At 39.8% G+C, this 13,106-nt stretch overlaps 1 long non-coding RNA gene across 1 annotated transcript; it reads left to right on the top strand.

Annotated features, from left to right (window-relative positions):
* Window positions 1–1,061: 1,061 nt before the first annotated feature.
* On the top strand, window positions 1,062–4,026 carry LOC137255186 (uncharacterized). The gene is made up of 3 exons (XR_010954517.1): window positions 1,062–1,124; window positions 1,928–1,996; window positions 3,901–4,026. It is a non-coding gene; the product is annotated as an uncharacterized lncRNA (long non-coding RNA).
* The last annotated feature ends 9,080 nt before the right edge of the window (window positions 4,027–13,106 follow it).

The following is a 13,106-nucleotide window of genomic DNA, read 5'->3' as shown; positions in this document are numbered from 1 at the left end:
GTCTAAAAATTCTGGACTGGTTATTGCACTCAGTTGTGCAATAGGGCAGAAGCCAGTAAAAAGGATACGATACTGTTCTGTAATAAATGTTTTGACTTGAGTTGGTAAATCAATGGAAGCGAATGGCTTATTTTGGCAGTCATTAAAAGTCATGAAATGATCGATATATCGTAAGTTCTCTTTCACCTTCTCGACCAAATTGAAATTCCGATTCAAGGATGGTCAGGTCTTAATATGGAACATATAAGGCAATTCCACGGATCGTTCATATTTCAAAAGGATAAAGTCAAAGATGACTGCTTATTTTGCTGCAATATTCATATACCTGTGTTGTTGGAATTGTGCCAAACACACGTGCACGTAATACAAATGCAAATAGTGTATGCACAATATGAAACTTGGTCATTCACATCAGTCAATTTCAATCCAACGTGTGTAATACGTCCTTCATGGCAGTTTAGAACGGCTAGACCTTTGATCTCCATTCCCATTGTTCACAAATGAAACACGTCAATTTATCGAATACTTTATTAAAGTTAGTATTGTATTGTGCATTGGGTAATTAGGAGGCATGTATAGTAATTGATTATATCGAACATATTTGAAGGTAGCACATACAGTGTCTACTGATTATCATAAGCACATATGTTACACATTACTTCATTTGACAAGGTAGGTATGAACAGCACATAAAGTCAAGAAGCATTTAAACCAATATGCATAAGTGTATTGTCAAAGTTTCCTTATAATAATTATGTAATCTACCATCTTTTTTATAAAAGTGAATATGTTTAATCATGTTTATCGGGGAAATATGTTTACGTAGTGTTCATATTGCATAATTATGTTCATGTTTACTGTGAAGCCACGTTCGTTTATTCGTTCTGAAACATTTCCTTTTCGTGTGTGTAAATGAAAGCATATTTTTGTGTCATTGTTAAGTGGCATTATGTTTCTTGCCAAAACCATGTATCCACAGAACCACCTATTTATCGGTACTTTATTTAACAGGATTTACAGATTTACAAGATATTAAAGACTCTATGACGTATATATATTTCAGATGACGGCGGTTCGGCAATTGGTGTTGGTGTTCCTCCTTCTGAGTGCAGTGCATTCTCTGGGTAGGGATCAGAATTGTAAACGTTTTTTACGATAGATAAACAACTATGCTCTCACAGTGAGGTATTCTGGTTAACTCCATTTTGTAGTATGTAAATATAATTCTATTAGATTTTATATTAATTCTTCTCGATGTGAATGTGCGAACTTTTGTGAGTATTTTAGCTTTGTGACAGCATCCATTTCAGCGAGAAAGCTTTTTACGTAACAACTTAGGCGTCTCGGCCCAGAGCAGAGTCCATTGCACACGTCCGACTATTTGTTGAACATGCATTTAGGAATCAATATCAAACAGTGATGGCACCAGAGATTCGCGAAACTCTGTTTCTCCTAAACGCTGGCACCTATCACAAACACATGCCAAGGCACGTCAAATAGGACTTGCATGTCACATATGTATGTAAATGTTGCTTCAAATTTGGGATTGTCCTGTATATGGCTACCAAGGTTGTCTTGTATTTTGCCATGTTTTTTGTCAAAGTTACAGATAACCAAAATTATACTTAAATGTACCTTACTTCAGCCTCTGCTTAATTGTACTTATCACTGTGTTTTAAGTCTACAATATAACGGGGGAAAGATTGTAGTCATATGGCCTATGCGTTCGATCGTGACGCCTAATGTTCAGATTCTATTCTGTCAGGTGATACACGGTATGAAGCATATATGTGCTGTTCCCGTGGTTTAATTGGGAAATCGTGACAATAATTAACGTGCATTCACGCACGTATGAACTGTATATACAAAATGCAGTGGCTAACTTGGATTTGTGAATGAGCCTCGTCTTCCCATGTTTGTTTTGTAGATCGACCTTGTAGAACAGAATGTTCCCCTGGCAGCACATGTCTTGACTTGGGTCCATTCGATATCTGTGGTAAGCGTTGCTCTGTTCTTGGGTACCTACACTTTGAACTTGCTTGTGTGATTGTGCAGAACGGCCATTAGGGAAACAAGTGAAATGGTACAGACATAAGACATAAGACATAGAGTACAGACTTCCACAGTGGATTTCGCCGTAATTACACAGAGGTGTAAGCCATGTCCATGTTCAGTCGTAAGGTGATCGTCGTCAAATACAATTCCTCGACAGACAGTCGATCCCGGTAAAGCTTGAGCCCCAAACTTTGTAAGATGTTGGTATTTAGAGAAGATGTTTATGAAATGGACTTGTCTTCGAAGCTGAATGGTCATGGATTATAACCTACATACATGTATATCATTTGGTCGTGACATATTATATTTTGTTTACATTTGAAGTAGGTCTTGACACGTTTTTCGGGGCGAATCGGAAAAGCAGAGAAATCGACCACATTCGACCTCTATAAAACATAATCTCTTAAATTCATGTATTGTGTATCTTTAGGCTAAATGAGGTAACGTACCATCTATGTCAAGATTTTAGCTTCTGTGATACCATACAATCTGACATATACATTGACTATTTGGAAATATCAAAATCGTATGAAGTATGGGACTAATTCTCTTCCGTATTTGATGACGACCAACTTCCGGCTGAGCATTCCGGCTTATCCCCTGTGAATATATTAACGCTATCCACGACTTGTTCAAACGAACACTGTAATCTTGTCATAAGTTAAGCAATAAAGGATTCTTTACTAATTATTGTTTGTGACTCCCATACACAGACATATCCAAGTCGAAACAATAAGTAGGTCAGTTTGGAGACCCAGTTACTTTTCCCTTTAGTAGCTGCTCGTAAAAGGATGCTATATGTAGGATGTCTACATAAGCATATTCAATAACCTCATCCTAATTTTATTGCACGTTTAAATGCAAGAATATCCGAGGGTACCTGCCACATTCACCCAGCACTGTGTAGAGCCAGAGCCATAGAGTGAAATAGGCATAGTTTTGGTGTCAAATATCCAAGAAAATAATTCAAACAGAATTGGTTTAAATCTGTGTAATGTCATTAATATGCCTAAACAGAACCTTTCTAGTCTGAACAGCTGCACTTTTGGTATGTTTATGCCACGATAATGATTTAATGAGTACAGTGTGTAGTGCCCATTGCTTGAATATTACTAAAACGGCGAAACAAATAGTTTAAAATTTTGCTAAAATTTTGTTCTGTATGCGTGTAGAATCTTGTCACCGTGTTGTCGAACCCCAGCTTTAACCTGTTTGTGGTTTGTCGGCACCATACCCTATTCGGGGCCTTCACTCCGCCATATTGCTGGAATATTGCTGGAATATTGCTGGAGTGTGGCGTGAAACTAAACTCACTCACTCACTGGCGACCTTCACTAAATAAATTAGGTTCCGTTTTAGTACCGTTCAAGAGATGATGGCTGGGTGACATTATTGTAACGGTACTATCAGATGTAAATTTTGTTTTCTTGTTTGAACGTTCTTAATACTCATGGAAACGAATAAGGGAACATATGAGAGTATATGTGTTAATTTATTCTTTTCCAGGTTTCTACACCGTAGTGTATTGTGAGTGAAATTCTGAAAATGAATAAAGGACCACTTGTACTTTTATTGGTTCCCCTGTTAATTTCCATGAGTATACATTTAGAAGATCGTATCTGCTGAGCATTTTAGTTTGTGGCTTGGATGGGTGAGTCGTCTAACTGCAGCAATCTGCTGTGTAGTCACATTCAATGGTAGTACCTTTGTATCCTGAATCCAGATTCCTTTCGAATCCCTGCTCTAAAAAAATATAATTCCTCTTTTTTTTCAGCAGCGTACTCGTTAGTATCACTCACTCACTCACTCACTCGCTCACTCGTATTTTCCCTCACTCCTTCACAGTGGCGAGTCTGCCTGGGGCTGGAGGTATCGGTGGTTCCGAAGAAGATGAAGACGAAGACGACGAAGAACCGTAATGACCCATTTCAGCGCCCGGTGTACTGAAATAAAACCTCATTAAGAGATGAAGCCATCTTTGTTGTTATTTCACAGTGTCGTGATGCTAAGAATGTTTATAGTGTACTTCCTCTAATAAGAACCGGGTGCTTATTTTATCACTTGCCTTCAAGGCCCGTCGCTCATTGGAGACCCGGCGCTTATTAGAGGCCCGGCGCTTATTAGAGGCTCGGCGTCTATTGGAGACGTATTACATAATATCCATCTACCTGTGCCATATGGGGAACATGATTTTTTTTACTAAAAGGACCATTCCTTAAAAATCTAATTTTGGATCAAGGAGAATACATGTATGGAAAAACATACCCGGCGCTTATTAGAGAGTGATATTTAAATCTTAAAGTGATTGTACAAATATTTTTGCTAGTTTTGGGGACGTGTCTCTTGAATATATTTTAAACAATCGCAGATGAAACGAAGTAGTGAAATATATGTCCTTGTAAGGCACATCGATATATATTTATACAAAATTACGACAGGCAGAGCTTAAGGATGCAAATTGAGTGTTGTTTCTAAATTATGTACAGTGAAATCTGTCAAATCCGGAATCCGTACGATCCGGTTTCCTCAACAATTCCGACTACCCCCTGTGGTCGTCTTCCGTTGATTGTCCGCTTTCTTACCTTGAAAAAAGTTGCACGAAAGTGTAGGTAACGGACAAAACAATTTCTGTTCTGGACCGCCTTACAATCCGGACAAATGAGTCGGTGCTAGACAAGTCCATAATAGACAGTTTCCACTGTAATTCAAAAGACTCATTGACAAAATATCAATATAGTCTCCATGAAGTAGGCCAATCATCTGAACAGACTGTTTAATTAAACTTAATGTATTGTTGTTACATTTATGACAAAACGCATTGAACATACCCAGTTGACAATGTGTAACAGCTGACGAAGCATGGTAATATCACTGAGAATGTATAAGAGAAAATTATAGTTAATGTTAGCATATACCTTCGGTAACTGCTGTTGTTACACAAGATGTTGCCGATGAGATTATAGACTGTTTTACTTCATATCGACCTTGAATGTATTCGCCTTGAAGTTAGGGGCGGCGGTGTAGCCTACTGGCTAAAGCGTTCGCTCGTCACTTTGAAGACCTGGGTTCGATTCCTCACATGGGTACAATGTGTGAAGACCATTTCTGGTGTTCCCAGTCGGGATAATGCTGGAATATTGCTAAAAGCGGCATTTAAAGAAACTCGCTGAGTTTGAAGTAAAGTACTACTGCAAAAAGATTTCCTTTGTTCACTGTTCGTGTTTAAAAAGAGGTGCAGAAGAGACTTAGAGAGTGAGTTTAGGTTTACGCCGCACTCAGCAATATTCCAGCTATATGTCGGAGGTCTGTAAATAATCAAGTCTGGTCCAGACAATCCAGTGATCAACAACATGAGCATCGATCTGCGCAAGTAGGAACTAATGACATGTTGTGTCAGCCACGTCAGCGAGCCTGAAAACCCGATTCCGTTAGCGGCCTCTTACGACAAGCATAGTTGCCTTTTATGGCAAGCATGGGTTGCTGAAGGCCTATTCTACCCCGGATCCCGGTCTGTAAAAAGAGGCGCTGACTGGACAGTTACATACAAGAAATGAGAAAGATGATGCGTTGTATAATATTGATAATCGAACCCTGACGACAACAAGCTTATACCCACACGACTACTGTGGCTGTCACGCATTTTAGATTTTATATGAAAGTGATAGGGTGGTTGAGTGGTTTCTGCATTACCTCGTCACGCCGAGTGTTCGGGTTCGATTTCCTATATAAGATCATCGTTTTAAACCCGCGTTTTATCACCGGCCATGGTCTGAATTGTATTATGATAAAGTGAACCACGTCTGTCCTCTCTTACTAAGACAGGATGGGGAACAGTCGGTAGCCTTGTGGATAAAGGGTAAAACCTTACTCACTCACTCACTCACTCAATATACCCGGTCGTTCGTGGTTCTTCTGTTGCATAGTGGCACTTACTAAGACAGGATGGGGAACACTCGTTAACCTTGTGGATAAAGGGTAAAACCTTAGTCACTCACTCACTCACTCAATATACCCGGTCGTTCGTGGTTCTTCTGTTGCTTAGTGGCACTTACTAAGACAGGATGGGGAACAGTCGGTAGCCTTGTGGATAAAGGGTAAAACCTTAGTCACTCACTCACTCACTCACTCAATATACCCGGTCGTTCGTGGTTCTTCTGTTGCATAGTGGCACTTACTAAGACAGGATGGGGAACAGTCGTTAACCTTGTGGATAAAGGGTAAAACCTTACTCACTCACTCACTCAATATACCCGGTCGTTCGTGGTTCTTCTGTTGCATAGTGGCACTTACTAAGACAGGATGGGGAACACTCGTTAACCTTGTGGATAAAGGGTAAAACCTTACTCACTCACTCACTCACTCAATATACCCGGTCGTTCGTGGTTCTTCTGTTGCTTAGTGGCACTTACTAAGACAGGATGGGGAACAGTCGGTAGCCTTGTGGATAAAGGGTAAAACCTTAGTCACTCACTCACTCACTCACTCACTCAATATACCCGGTCGTTCGTGGTTCTTCTGTTGCATAGTGGCACTTACTAAGACAGGATGGGGAACACTCGTTAACCTTGTGGATAAAGGGTAAAACCTTACTCACTCACTCACTCAATATACCCGGTCGTTCGTGGTTCTTCTGTTGCTTAGTGGCACTTACTAAGACAGGATGGGGAACAGTCGGTAGCCTTGTGGATAAAGGGTAAAACCTTACTCACTCACTCACTCACTCAATATACCCGGTCGTTCGTGGTTCCTCTGTTGCATAGTGGCACTTACTAAGACAGGATGGGGAACAGTCGTTAACCTTGTGGATAAAGGGTAAAACCTTACTCACTCACTCACTCACTCAATATACCCGGTCGTTCGTGGTTCCTCTGTTGCATGCATGTCGCCATGGTGATGGTGTCACCGGGTGGAGCATGATATATGCCATGGATCCGCACGTCACTGACAGCATGCTCGGCATGGACCTGCACGTCACTGACAGCATGCTCGGCATGGATCCGCACGTCACTGACAGCATGCTCGGCATGGATCCGCACGTCACTGACAGCATGCTCGGCATGGACCTGCACGTCACTGACAGCATGCTCGGCATGGATCCGCACGTCACTGACAGCATGCTCGGCATGGATCCGCACGTCACTGACAGCATGCTCGGCAAGGATCCGCCCGTCACTGACAGCATGCTCGGGGACGAGTGGAAGGCTACAGCTCTCTTCACCAACAGCCCAACTGCAGTGCTAGCCTTACAGTTAGTCACTAAACCGCATTGTGTCGCTTTTTTCACACCGTTTGGGGTAGTAGGACATGCAAGAACTTAGAGGAATGCATGTCACTTAGGCTGCAGGTAAGTGATGAACATCTGTCACCCAGTTCCCTGATCAGGTGAGCTCTAATCACCAATCCTCCTGGCCGGCAAGTTGATATGGAATATGTTTCATTGGAACGTTCATCATTTGCAAACTCATCCAAGCAAAGTTCTTAATAGTTGACGTCCCGTAACCCTCCCATGGCCATGTTTACTACTAGACTCTGTCTAAGCGCAAACGGCCATAAAGGTGAAATTAGTCTAATACTATTACGAAGGAACGATAACTCTGAATTTCCAAACATGGCTGCTCCTTGAATATCCTACATCCCGTGGGCAGAACAGCAATACAGGCATTCCCTTCGTAAATTTGTTTCAGTGTTGAAAGTACCTGATCATTTAGTTCAAAGTTTATGTTTAAAACGTAATTTGCATTTTTCAAAGTTGGACGGTGCCACCATTTCCTACGCGCGATTTGATTGGTTTGGTGCGATTCTTGGCAATAATGGCGTACAATTCGTAGGTCACGGAAAGAAGCGAGTAAATACGAAGCTTTTTATTATTAAGCGGATAGTCATTCAACTCTTTATAGCTACCTGAGTCTCCCCATTAAACACGTCTTACAACCAGGACAATGTGCGTTGGTGTTGGGGACATTAGCAACAATACATGATAATTGATTATAAGAACCATATGGTTCTAGTTTACATGTTCAAGGAAATATATGGCTCACACAGGACAGAATCGTTGCTGGGGTAAGGCTGTATTTAATGCTTCCACGATGTTGAACATTAACTGTGATGTTAATTAATTGCTTAATTTTAATTATTTAATTTTAGCACATGGTTAAATTTACGGATTAGGATAACGAATGTAAACGTCCTCCCATTTTTATTTTCACAAACGCTAGTTTACATATTGAATATTTTTAACAAATAGTACTAGAGAGAAAACCGTACAAGTAACAAGCACAAGCTTTCTGGCAGTATACACGTACTTACGTTTACGTGAATAGTTGTTTCAACAGACATTTGAGAATTGTTTACCTCTTAAGTGATGTTATCATGAACAATAATATGTACACAGACTTGTCAGGGCGGTGGAGTAGCCAGCTGATTAGAGCGTTCGCTTTTCACGCCGAAGACCCGAGTTCGATTACCCACATGAGTACAATGTGTGATTCTCGTTTCTGGTGACTCCGACTTGATGTTGCTGGAATACGGCTAAAAGCGGCTTAAAACTAAACTCATTCGGTCACTCACGCAAGCTTGAAACTTATTCAGTCACACACACAGGCTTGTCTGTGGCGGATTACATGTTGAACATTTCTCCTGGGGATACACAATAATCTTTGCAAAAATATAATTCACATAAAAGTGAAAAATGTTGTTTTTCATCTTCTTCGAGTCAAGGGAGGTAAGTGCCCGGTCTGGAAGGTGGAATTTATCAGTTAACTCCCTGGTCTCGAGAAGATGTTGTTTACAGGCGCACTTGTGGACATCATGCTAACACAGGAACATGTGCATACAAAGGGATCGTGTTCTCAGTTTGGGTACATAAATCAAACATCTCGCGTTACTATGAAACATTTCATACCGTTTAGACTCTGACGTTGTGATTTCAGTGGGTCATGTTCCAGACGTTGTTGATTCTCCTACTGTGTGTCACACTGGCAACATGCGACACAAGTGAGTACGGGAGGGTCGATCCTGATGTGGTCATAATGGAACCGTTTTTTGAGAAAACCGATTCGGTGATCTAAGAATGACAACAAGCACTATTCCAATGATTTCCGGGTTATTAAGGAACATCTTTGAAGGGCATTTAGAATTAATACACACGTAGACAAGAGTTTTGTGGATGACAGTATCTTTATTGTGAAAGGTCAAGACGTTTTCACGAAATATGTTGTTACTCTTTTAACATCTTTTTTATTGAAATTGATAACAAAGGTGCAACGACACGTGCTTTCGAAATGTATTTATATTATCATTAGCTGTACATACTAAACAGCAAAAGAAACGCAATTTTCAAAAAAATAAAATCTCATAAACGTAAGCGTCCATGTTTGTATCATCTATTTTAAAAGCATGACGAAAACCTGATTTGGGTTTCTTTTACTGTTCAGTATGTGAATGAAATACAGCCGAAGTTTTAATGTCACTCGACAGACAAACCCTGACGCTACCCACTCACTGTCAGCACGAGGCACCGTCTTCACGTAGGACCAAGGCGTTTTAGTATGGCATGGTCAAAGTCGACGTTACAGTGAGTGAGTGAGTATAGTTGTACGCCGCTCTCAGCAATATTGCAGCTGTATGGTGGCGTCCTGTATATAATCGAGTCTGGACCAGACAATATAGTGATCAGCAGCATGAGAATCGACCTGCGCAGTTGGAAACGGATGACATGTGTCAGCTAGCCTGGTCTTCTGAGCCCGTTAGTCGCCTCTTACGACATGCACAATGGCCTCTTGTGGCAAGCATGGGTTGCTGAAGACCTGTTCTACCCCGAACCTTCACTGGTCTCGACGTTACAGAGGTTATCATCTCGAAACAGAAAATAAGTATAGATAGTTATAGACGTGAATCTAAATCAAGTTCTCTGATGCTCTGTGTGTCTGGCTTGCGTGAGTGCGTGTGTATGCAAATATCACTTGCATACGTTTGTGTGTCCGCGCGTGTGTTTGTGACAGTGTCTGGCTGCCATCATTGTATATCTTTCGTGTCTGCTGTATAAAAATTGAAAAATTGTATGTTTCAGAGAAGTGTAAAAAGGAGTGTAAAGACGGTGGGAAATGTGTCCGCATATTCACGATTGAGTTCTGTGGTGAGTCATTCCTCATATTCTCATACCTATCTGCTGATAGAGGCGATGATAGTGCGTGTATGGATCGTAGTGGCAACCATACATTCGGGCCCCTTAAGCCATGAAATGACTATAGTGTGGGAAAGGAAAACAATATGTATGTATGTATGTATGTATGTATGTATGTATGTATGTATGTATGTATGTATGTATGTATGTATGTATGTATGTATGTATGTATGTATGTATGTATGTATGTATGTATGTATGTATGTATGTATATATATATATATATATATCATTTAGTAGATAATGATGCTGGGGTCAACACTGAAAAGCGAAGTTGCCTATCCATGCGAATACGGTTTTCAGTGACTTTATCAATCTATGTAACTGCAACACAAGGTTATATCTTGACTGAAAAAAAACGAAACAAAAAAAAAAAAGACATTTATTTGACACAGGTAATTGGTCAGACCAAGTCTCTAGATATATAACTTGTAACTTTTGTTTGATGGATATGAGATATCTTGATGTGGGTCTATGCACTGTTCTATCCATATATTACCGAAAAATGTAGAAAATAGGAAATCTTTAACGTCAGTAACCCAGTAAAGCTTTCCACTTCTATAAAAAAGGTCATCATATTGTAACACTATTGGGGGTAATCTGTAAGATGGCATATGTAAGATTTTTAACAATATTTTAGTACTTTTATATTTGATTTAACAAATAACGGAAATCTAACACATTCACCATAAAGCATCATATCTGAAGTAGTAACTTTCGTGAAATCCTTTATTTGCCTAAAATGTATTTTATCGTGCGGATCAAGTGTTTGGAGTCCCCATACCTCAGAACCATATATAGTTGGCAAGTCACCTAAAATATAAATATATCTAATATCAGTTATCGATGCATTTCTCACATGTAAGGACCACGATAGGTGGTTTGTAAAATAAAGTCTTAGGCATGTATAAGACGTAGCACTTTGAGTCTATCATTTCACCTTCATATTTTTGTTTTTGTTTTTCTGAAATAATTCATTGTTCATTGCCTCTGTACTGTATAAATGTTTGATTGTATTATGTTATAATAAATGGAGATACATAAGCCTTTGGCTTGTTGTGCCAATCCGCATTCATGTTGTTTATATTTTTATGAATAAAAATATGTTTATAAACAAACAAAAAAAGTCCATTTCGCTTATGCAGCAAGTTTACCTTCATTCTTGAACACTATTATTTCGTTTTCTTTAGTTTCCATTCATTGCAGTATTTTTGTAATTCGTGTATTTCTGTTTGTAATCCGAGGAAAGAGAAAAGTATGACATCATCAGCAAGTATTAGAAGAAATGGCTGTACTATAATCTGGATGTAACTGAGTACCGCTTGAACAGTTTTCATGAATCTGCATTGCAAGTTCAGTGATAAAGAAAGAAAATAAAAATGGGCTCAAGATACAACCTTGTCTTACTCCTATGTGGCGCTCAAAAGTTTCAGATATTCTTTCTCACACACATCTTTACTTTATCATTTAAACTTCTTAAAAGTTTACTCATTTTATTGCTTAAGGAATGATTATTTATAAGATCCATAACTTTTCCTGTGAACATACCCGAAAGCCTTTACAAAATCTACAAAGAGAACATACAAATTGATACCTTTCTTATTTAAGTATTTCTGTAGAAGTGAATGTAACATGAATATGTGTGAAAGAGAAAATAATCTGTTTCTAGTCAAAAGATGACAACCAGCACACTGCAGCTACAGTATGAAAGTGGCAGGAATACTAGTAATCACAGAGATTTCACGAATATGTTTTTCAGGTGTAAGTTCGTTGAACAGCATCCTTGGTTTTGGCAACAATGGAGGGCCGCCGCCACCACCGCCGCCACCGCCACCACCCCCAGGATGAACGCTGGGGAGGTCTCCTGCACAGCTCAGAGGAAATATATTAAATAAATTTTAGAACAAATAAATCTTCTTCTCCTTCTTCCTCTCCTCTTGGAGCGGTAGGATAGCCATGTGGTTCAAGGGTTGGCTCGTCACGCTGAAGACCCGGGTTTGATTCCCCACATGGTTACAATGTGTGAAGCCCATTTCCGGTGCCCACGCCGTGATATTGCTGAAATATTGCTGACACCAAACTAAACTCAATCCGTGAAGATGCTGTTTGATCACTGGAGTATCTGGTTTAGACTCGATTATTTACAGACTGCCGCCATATAGCTGGAATATTGCTGAGTGCGGCGTAAAACTAAACTCACTCCCTCTTCTACGACTACGTCTACTACTACTACTACAACTACTACGAAGTACTGCTGCTGCTGCTATGAAAGTGGGCTATATGGAAACACGTCTGTGGTCTGAAAAGTGACTATCAATAATTGCATGTCTATTTTCGTAAACGTATTGCAAATGAAATTAAACTTGTTACATAATAAAAAGAAACTGTCTCCTGTTATAATTAACTGTCTCGAACTGCGCCAAGCCTTGCGTGAACAATAAAAATATTGACATTTCATTCTTTTCTCGTTGTATGTTCTTTCATATTCGCGAAATGTACAACTCTATTCTAGAAAAGAGTAAATAAGACGAAATAACTCAAAATCGCCGTATGTTCTAACTGAAACATACTTTGTCGTGTTAATGTTGATAGCATGTATTACATGTTTCTGTTTATGAAACAAATTCAGCGACGTTTCAACATTTATCCTTTAGTATGAAAAGATACGGTTATTTATAGCGCAATCGAACAGCACACGTGACAGTGAAAGGTGCTAGGGCGAGAACAAAGAACACTCGCGTTGTCGCTACGCCCTATAAATAGCTCACACTAAGCGATAAAATCAACCTCGCTGTCCCAGCATGTCGCGTCTCAGCGCTCTCCCGGAAGACAGTATGTTGTGATGACTCACGTGGGCTGTGTACGCGGA

This window comes from Haliotis asinina, chromosome 11 (assembly GCF_037392515.1).
Source record: "Haliotis asinina isolate JCU_RB_2024 chromosome 11, JCU_Hal_asi_v2, whole genome shotgun sequence".
Taxonomy (NCBI): domain Eukaryota; kingdom Metazoa; phylum Mollusca; class Gastropoda; order Lepetellida; family Haliotidae; genus Haliotis; species Haliotis asinina.
The sequence above is the reverse complement of the archived record's forward strand: the minus strand, read 5'-3'. Positions and strand labels throughout refer to the sequence as shown.